The sequence below is a fragment of the Lontra canadensis genome, unplaced genomic scaffold (genome assembly GCF_010015895.1).
Source record: "Lontra canadensis isolate GAN:19392208 unplaced genomic scaffold, GSC_riverotter_1.0 scaffold31, whole genome shotgun sequence".
NCBI lineage: Eukaryota > Metazoa > Chordata > Mammalia > Carnivora > Mustelidae > Lontra > Lontra canadensis.
Genome location: NW_022631025.1, coordinates 4,761,145 through 4,768,995, shown reverse-complemented (window position 1 = coordinate 4,768,995; position 7,851 = coordinate 4,761,145).

Sequence of the window (7,851 nt, the reverse complement as noted above, 5' to 3'; positions counted from 1 at the left end):
TATGTTCCTTTACCAATCTAGCTCTTTTCTGAGATAAAACATTAAGTTTCTTACTCAGTTATCTACTGGACTATCCATTTATGTCACTTAAAAATACTTACTTGAATCTCCTAGAAACATGAAAGTACTCTAACTTGAAAAAAATTTTTTATTTGAATCCCTAAATCCGAATGTATTTGGATTTAGGTGATAAACCTGTTTTCAAACATGATTTCAGCAAGGCAGAAGAGCCACTTGGGCTCAAGTAGAAAACTGCAGGTTTTGTAGTTTAATGTTAACATGGTCTACATTGGCAAGATCAATGAAAACTTATTACTTTTGTATGTATTTGGTATTAGGTATATATAAAATGAATTATGTTGGTTAAATAATTAAGCTTTTTATAATCAACAGGAAGTTAATAAGGTTGAAATGCAATTGGTGCAATGATAGCATTAATTAAAAAAAAAGATTCTTTAGTATTAAAAAGGGTTGATTTTTGAGAGAAAGCATATTATAGAGAAACTATATACTATTACAGAACAAATGAAGAATGTGAACACTAATAATGATTTCTCATGTTCTAGTAATCAGTCATGATTGACTTGGACATTGATAAATGCATCATGGAGAATATACAATTACTCTATATTGTGCATATTTTGAGAAAAAAAATTTTTGTTACAGCCTTTTCTTTTTAAACAACGTAATTATATTGATAACTTCCTTCTCCTTTTGTTGGGAAAGTATTACCTCCATCAAAGATGACTGCTTATGAGTGTTGTCTTGAATTCTGGTGGCAAATTAAGAATTTTTTTACATCATTTTTAAGGTTTCTGCATGTTGGCTTATAGAGGGTGACAAGATTTTCTGTTAGGTTTAAAAAAACAAGTGGGAGGTATGAAAAAAATTCATGTCAAGGAGAATCAGGAAAATTATAAACTTTTGTATGGCCCAAAAGTTGAGTTGCTTCTAGATAATTAAACTTGCAACAGAATCAACAAGTATATCTAATATCTAAACAGCTTACTTATAGTGGGGCAGTGTGACCTACCACAGTATTACCAAGGTTCTTTAGCCACTGACTAATCCTAGGACTGTGCTAAAGCTTGCACAGTGATACTTTGGACTCTCTTGACACTATTTTGATAGATTACTACTTCCATCTGCATGTGTGGCATGGGGTTGAACACAGGCAGCCAGTGTGAACCAGGCCCTGCAGGCTGTCGTTCACATTGGTGGGCAGCAGCCAAAAGGAGGTGCGGACCAGCAGGGGCAGGAGCTCTCTCACTCGTAGCTGCTCTTCCTGGATGTCAGAAAACCTCTGACAGTGTTTCTCACCCATAATCATCATATCAAGGAATTCCATGTCCTGTAACTTCACCTTTTCATTGTTTATCCACTAGGCGGTGCTTTCTTCTAAAGAGCTGGCTCAGCAGCAGGGGGGATCAAAACAAGCCCAGCATCCTGAACCTGGTCTCTCCAGCCTTTTTCTAGGGACTGCTGCCGCAGTTGCTTACTGCATTTATGTGTGTCCCTATCCTGGGTTTCAGAATACGCTCCCTTCCTGGCTCCAGGTAGCTTTTATAGCACTTGGCTTAACACTCGGTTCTTGAGTCAAGGGTCCCAGCTCTACCCCTTTCCCCAAAAGCTTGCAAAAGATTTGCTTTGTCAATACTTTCACCCTCTGCACTGCCTTCCCCTTATCTCCTTTCTCTCCTTTTTTTTTCATCTTTATTTTTTTATAAACATATAATGTATTTTTATCCCCAGGGGTACAGGTCTGTGAATCGCCAGGTTTACGCACTTCACAGCACTCACCATAGCACATACCCTCCCCAATGTCCATAACCCCACCCCCCCCCCCCGACCCCCCTCCCCTTATCCCCTTTCCCCTAATGTTCCCAGTATTCTTCTATTTGCTTGTTTTAAAATTTGAATTTACCTTTTCTTCTTCCCTCCTCTACAACTATTTTTATGTTTACTTAAATATTTGGTTTTTAATGTCATCTTCTCATTTAAATGTATGTTATGGTTATTATAGAAAATATAGTTAAAAAATAAAATTGGGGGCACCTGGGTGTTAGTCTATTAAGCCTCTACCTTTGGCTCAGGTCATGATCCCAAGGTCCTGGGAGTAAGCCCTGCATTGGGGTCTCTGTTCAACGGGGAGCCTGCTTCTCCCTGTCCCTCTGCCCCTCCCCCTGCTTATGCATGTGGTGCTCTCTCTCACTCTTTCTGTCAAATAAATAAAATCTTTTTTAAAAAATAAAGTTGACCTGTAAACTCATTAGCTAGAGATTGTCTTGGCTTAACATTTACTGTGTAACCTATTATTTTTCCAAATTACCCCATTTATTTCTATTTCATCTTCAAGCATTAAAAAATGTACAACAGTTAGATTGATTTCTGTAGTGTCTTGTACATCCATCTATGGTATTGTGATAGATGCACAGAAAATTGTTCACAAAAGAAAGAAAATAGATGATGTTTAAACCAAGTTCTATGAAAAGTATTAAAATTCCCAAAATACCACTTTAGGGTTGTACAATAATGTATAAAGTTTACATGGACTTTTCCATTCGTTATTGCAGAGGATTGGAATCCTAAGCTTAGTAGGAACTTCTGATCTCTTGAGATCCTGATAAGGATTAGGAAAACACATGGACACCTGGTGTTGTCTCTTAAGTCTTAGCACTGGATTAAAGTTCTTATAGTGGTAGGTAATCAGACTCTATCACTTTCTACCAATTTCTTGTTTTCTTTTGACTTCCTTGGGTTATCGGTGAGTTGTTGCCAGCTATCTGAATATTTTTTTATTTGAAATTAAAATTATTATCTCTAGATACTGGAAAATAAACACATACACGTGGGCGCGCACACACACACACACACACACACACACACATGATAAAGAAAAATCAGTAGGATTTCACAATCCCAGGAAGAATATGCTGGTAACACATATTCATGTAAAAACCTTGTATCTTTTTAAAATTTATTTTATTTTTTCAGTATTCCAAGATTCATTGTTTATGCACCACACCCAGTACTCCATGCAATACGTGCCCTCCTTAATACCAGGCTCACCTATCCCTTCACGCCTTCCCCTCCGAAACCTTAAGTTTGTTTCTCAGAGTCCATAGTCTCTCATGGTTCGTCTCCCCCTCCGATTTCCCCCAATTCACTTTTCCTTTCCTTCTCCTAATGTCCTCCATGTTATTCCTTATGCTCCATAAGTAAGCGAAACCATATGATAATTTACTCTCTCTGCTTGACTTATTTCACTCAGCATAATCTCCTCCAGTCCCATCCATGTTGATACAAAAGTTGGGTATTCATTCTTTCTGATGGAGGTGTAATATTCCATTGTATCTATATGGACCATATCTTCTTTATCCATTCATCTGTTGAAGGGCATCTTGGGTCTTTCCATAGTTTGGTGATTGTGGCCATTGCTGCTATGAACATTGGGGTACATATGGCCCTTCTTTTCACTACATCTGTATCTTTGGGGTAAATACCCAGTAGAGCAATTGCAGGGTTATAGGGTGGCTCTATTTTTAATTTTTTGAGGAATCTCCACACTGTTTTCCAAAGTGGCTGCACCAACTTGCCATCCCATCAACAGTGCAAGAGATCAAAACCACATTGAGATACCACCTTACACCAGTTAGAATGGCAAAATTAACAAGACAGTAAACAACAAGTGTTGGAGAGGATGTGGAGAAAACCTTATATCTTTATGAAGGACTTATGTTATTCTGTGTTTGTTGCATTTTGTGATCAGGTTTTTAATTGCTTTTTTAAAAATTTAAATTCAATTTAATTAACATGCACTGCATTATTAGTTTCAGGGGTAGAATTTAGTGATTGATCAGTTCATACAACGCCTATTGCTCATTACTCCAAGTGCCCTCTTTAATGCCCATCACCCAGTTACCCCATCTCTCCCCCCACCTCCTCTCCAGCAACCCTCTGTTTCCTATAGTTAAGAATCTCTTATGATTTCCCCCCTCTCTGTTTTTCTCTTATTTTATTTTTCCTTCCCTTCTCCTGGGTTCATCTGTTTTGTTTCTTAAATTCCACATATAAATGAAATCATATGGTATTTGTCTTCTTCTGACTGACTTATTTCACTTAGCATAATACCCTCTAGTTCAATCCATGTGGTTGCAAATGACAAGATTTCATTCTTTTTGATGGCTAAGTAATACTCCATTGTATTTGTATACCACCTCTTCTTTATCCATTTATCATTTGATGGACATCTGGGCTCACTTTTTAAATTTTTAAATAAGCCAACACAGCTGGGGGAAATGGGCTCATTAGATGATTCTCAAAGGATACATAAACTTGTAAATACAAATAGGATCACATATTTATAAACCTAATTTGTTTATGTTCAAAATCTAGTTGGACTAGATCTGTTCCACCCATGTAAGCCTGTGGCCTTGATGAAAGTTATAGTACTTTTGAAATAAACTAATAAATACTCTCAGTTTCCAATAAAAATATATGACTTAGGTCCCTCATAATTGGAGGAAAGCCATCTGTCAAATACTGGGCATTCTGTAATTCTTCACATAATATTTGTTTGTAGCTATGGGATGGTCAGACTAGTCACTTTGAATACACTTTCATTATGACAAGCAGTTTGGGAGAGGCTTTTATTTTATTATTATTTTAAAGGACCATGGGTTTTTTTTTTTTAATTGAAAACAGGTTTTGAAGGTATTTTTATGGGTTGGCTAACTTTGGATAACAAGCCATGTGCAATAAATATTCTACAAAGTAATTAATTATTTAAAAATGAATTTCCAGGTGTCTCATCATATCATGCTGAAAATTTTTTTTAAACATTGTTTTCTATTTCATATGTTCTAGATATTAATCCTTGTATAGTTTTCTCCCATTTTGTGAGTTTTTATTTCCTTCTCTTGATAGTGTCCTTTGATACACAAATGTTGAAAAACTTTTTCTCTGAAATGTACTTCTTTGTATAATTAACATACAATGTTATATTAGTGTCAGGTATACAACATATTAATTTGACAATTCTATACATTAGTGCTCATCAGGTTAAGTGTAGTCATCATCTGTGATCATACAATGTTATTACAATATTATTGACTATTTCCCATACTGTACTTTGCATCTCTGTAACTTATTTATTATATAAGTGGAAATTTACTTATTAATCTCTTTTGTCTATTTTGTCCTATAGCACTAACCCCTACCTCTCTGGCAACCAATAGTTTGTTCTTTGTATTCATGGGTCTCTTTCTGCTTTGTTTGTTCTGTTTTTTAGATTCCACATGTCAGTGAAATGATACGGTATTTGTCTTTCTCTGTCTGACTTATTTCACTTAGCATAGTACACTCTAGATCCATCCATGGTGTCGACAACAAATAGCAAGAGCTTATCTTTTTTTTATGATTGGGTAATATTCAATTGGGGGAGTATGTGTTTGTATTGTGTGTATCAACTCTTCTTTATCCATTCATCTATCAATGGATACTTGAGTTGCTTCCATATCTTGGCTATTATAAATAATGCTGCAATAAATATAGGAATACATGTATCTTTTTGAATTAGTGTTTTTGTTTTCTTTGGGTAAATACCTAGTGGTGGAATTATTGGATATTATGGTATTTCCATCTTTAACTTTTTGAGGAATTTTCATACTGTTTTCCACAGCAACTACACCAATTTACATTCCCACTACAGTCCATAAGATTTTCCTTTTCTCCACATCTTCACTGACACTTGTTATTTATTGTCTTTTTGATACTAGTCATTCTAACTGGTGTGAAATGATATCTCATTTTGATTTTGATATGCATCTCCTTGATGATTAGTGATATTGAGCATCTTTTCATGTGTGTATTGGCCATCTGTATGACTTTGGGAAAATGTCTATTCAGGTCCTCTGCCCATTTTTATTTATTTTTTTATTTTTTTCAAAGATTTTATTCATTTGTGAGAGAGAGGCAGTGACAGAGATAGTGACAGAGAGTGCACAGGTAGGGAGGAGAGGGAGAAGCAGGCTCCCCACTGAGTGGGGATCATGACCTGAGCCGAAGGCAGACGCCTGACCCACTGAACCACCCGGGTGCCCCCCTCTGCCCATTTTGAAATTGGAATGTTTGTTTGTATGTTTGTTTTGGTGTTGTATAAGTTCCTTATATATTTTTCTTATTGGATACATCATTTGCAAATATCTTCTTCCATTCAGTAGGTTGTCTTTTTGTTTTATTGATGGTTTCTTTGCTGTACAAAAAGTTTTTATTTTGGTGTAGTCCCAATAGTTTATGTTTGCTTTAGTTTCCCTTGCCTGAGGAAACATATCCATAAATACAGCGCTCAGGGCAATGTCTAAAAGAACAAATGCTTAAATTTTTTTTTTTTTTTTAAGATTTTATTTATTTATTTGACAGAGAGAGATCACAGGTAGGCAGAGAGGCAGGCAGAGAGAGAGAGGAAGCAGGCTCCCTGCTGAGCAGAGAGCCCGACGCGGGGCTCGATCCCAGGACCCTGGGATCATGACCTGAGCCGAAGGCAGAGGCTTTAACCCACTGAGCCACCCAGGCGCCCCCAAATGCTTAAATTTTGATCAAGTCCATTATATCTGTTTTCTTTTGTTGTCTGTGCTTTAGGTGTGATATCTGTGAAATCATTGCCACATCCAGTGTTAGCCAGATTTTCTCCTAATAATTTTATTTTTAGCTCTTACATTTACATCTCTGCCACATTTTACTTAACTTTTATGTATCATGTGAGGTCAGTGTCCAGGTCCTTTTTTGCATGTAGGTATCCAATTTTCCCAACACCATTAGTTGACAAGATTGTCCTTTCCCTATTATATGATCTTGGCACCCTTTTCAAAAACCATTTGACCGGGGCGCCTGGGTGACTTTGTGGGTTAAAGCCTCTACCTTCGGCTCCAGGTCATGATCCCAGGGTCCAGGGATCGGGTCCCATGTCGGGCTTTCTGCTCCGCGGGGAACCTGCTTCCTCCTCTCTCTCTGCCTGCCTCTCTGCCTACTTGTGATCTCTGTCTGTCAAATAAATAAATTAAAAAAAAAATCTTAAAAAAAAACAACAACAACATTTGACCAAACCAGCATTTACTCTGCGCTCTCTGTTCTGTTCCATTGATTTATATGACTGTCCTTATGTCAGTACCTCACCATTTGATTACTGCAGCTGAAGCTCTGTTGAAAGTTTTGAAATCAAGTTGAAGAAAGAAAGAAATTGTTCTTACTTATCTTAGTTCTATTTCTGCAAAAAAAGTCATTAGCATTTTGATAGGGATGACACTGAACCCATAGATCACTTTGGATAACATTGATCTCGTAACAGTGTTAAGACTTCTCATCCATAAAACATATATGTGTTTTCATTTATTTCTGCTTTCTTTAATTCTTTTAACAATGTTTTATAGGTTTCTTCTTGTTTAACTCATTCCTAAGTATTGTATTTTTTTAAATGTTCTTGTAAATGGAACTGTCTTCTCCATTGTATTTATGAGTGTTCGTTGTTAGTGTATATAAATACAGCCAGTTTTTACATGTTGATTTTGTATCCTGATACTTTATTGAAACTGTTTATTAACTCTAGCAGTTTTGTGGAATCTTTAGGTTTATCTTCAGGTGGAGAATATTCTATTTATTCTTTTCCAATCTGCATGCCTTTTTTCCCCTTTCTCTTATCTAGTTCTTCCAGCTACTATATTGAATTGAAATGGTGAGAGTGATCATCTTTTCCTTGTTCCTGATCTTAGGGGATAAATTTTCAGTACTTCACTATTGAGAATAATGTTAAGTTAGGTTTTTCATACATAGCCTTTATCATGTTGAGGAATAGTT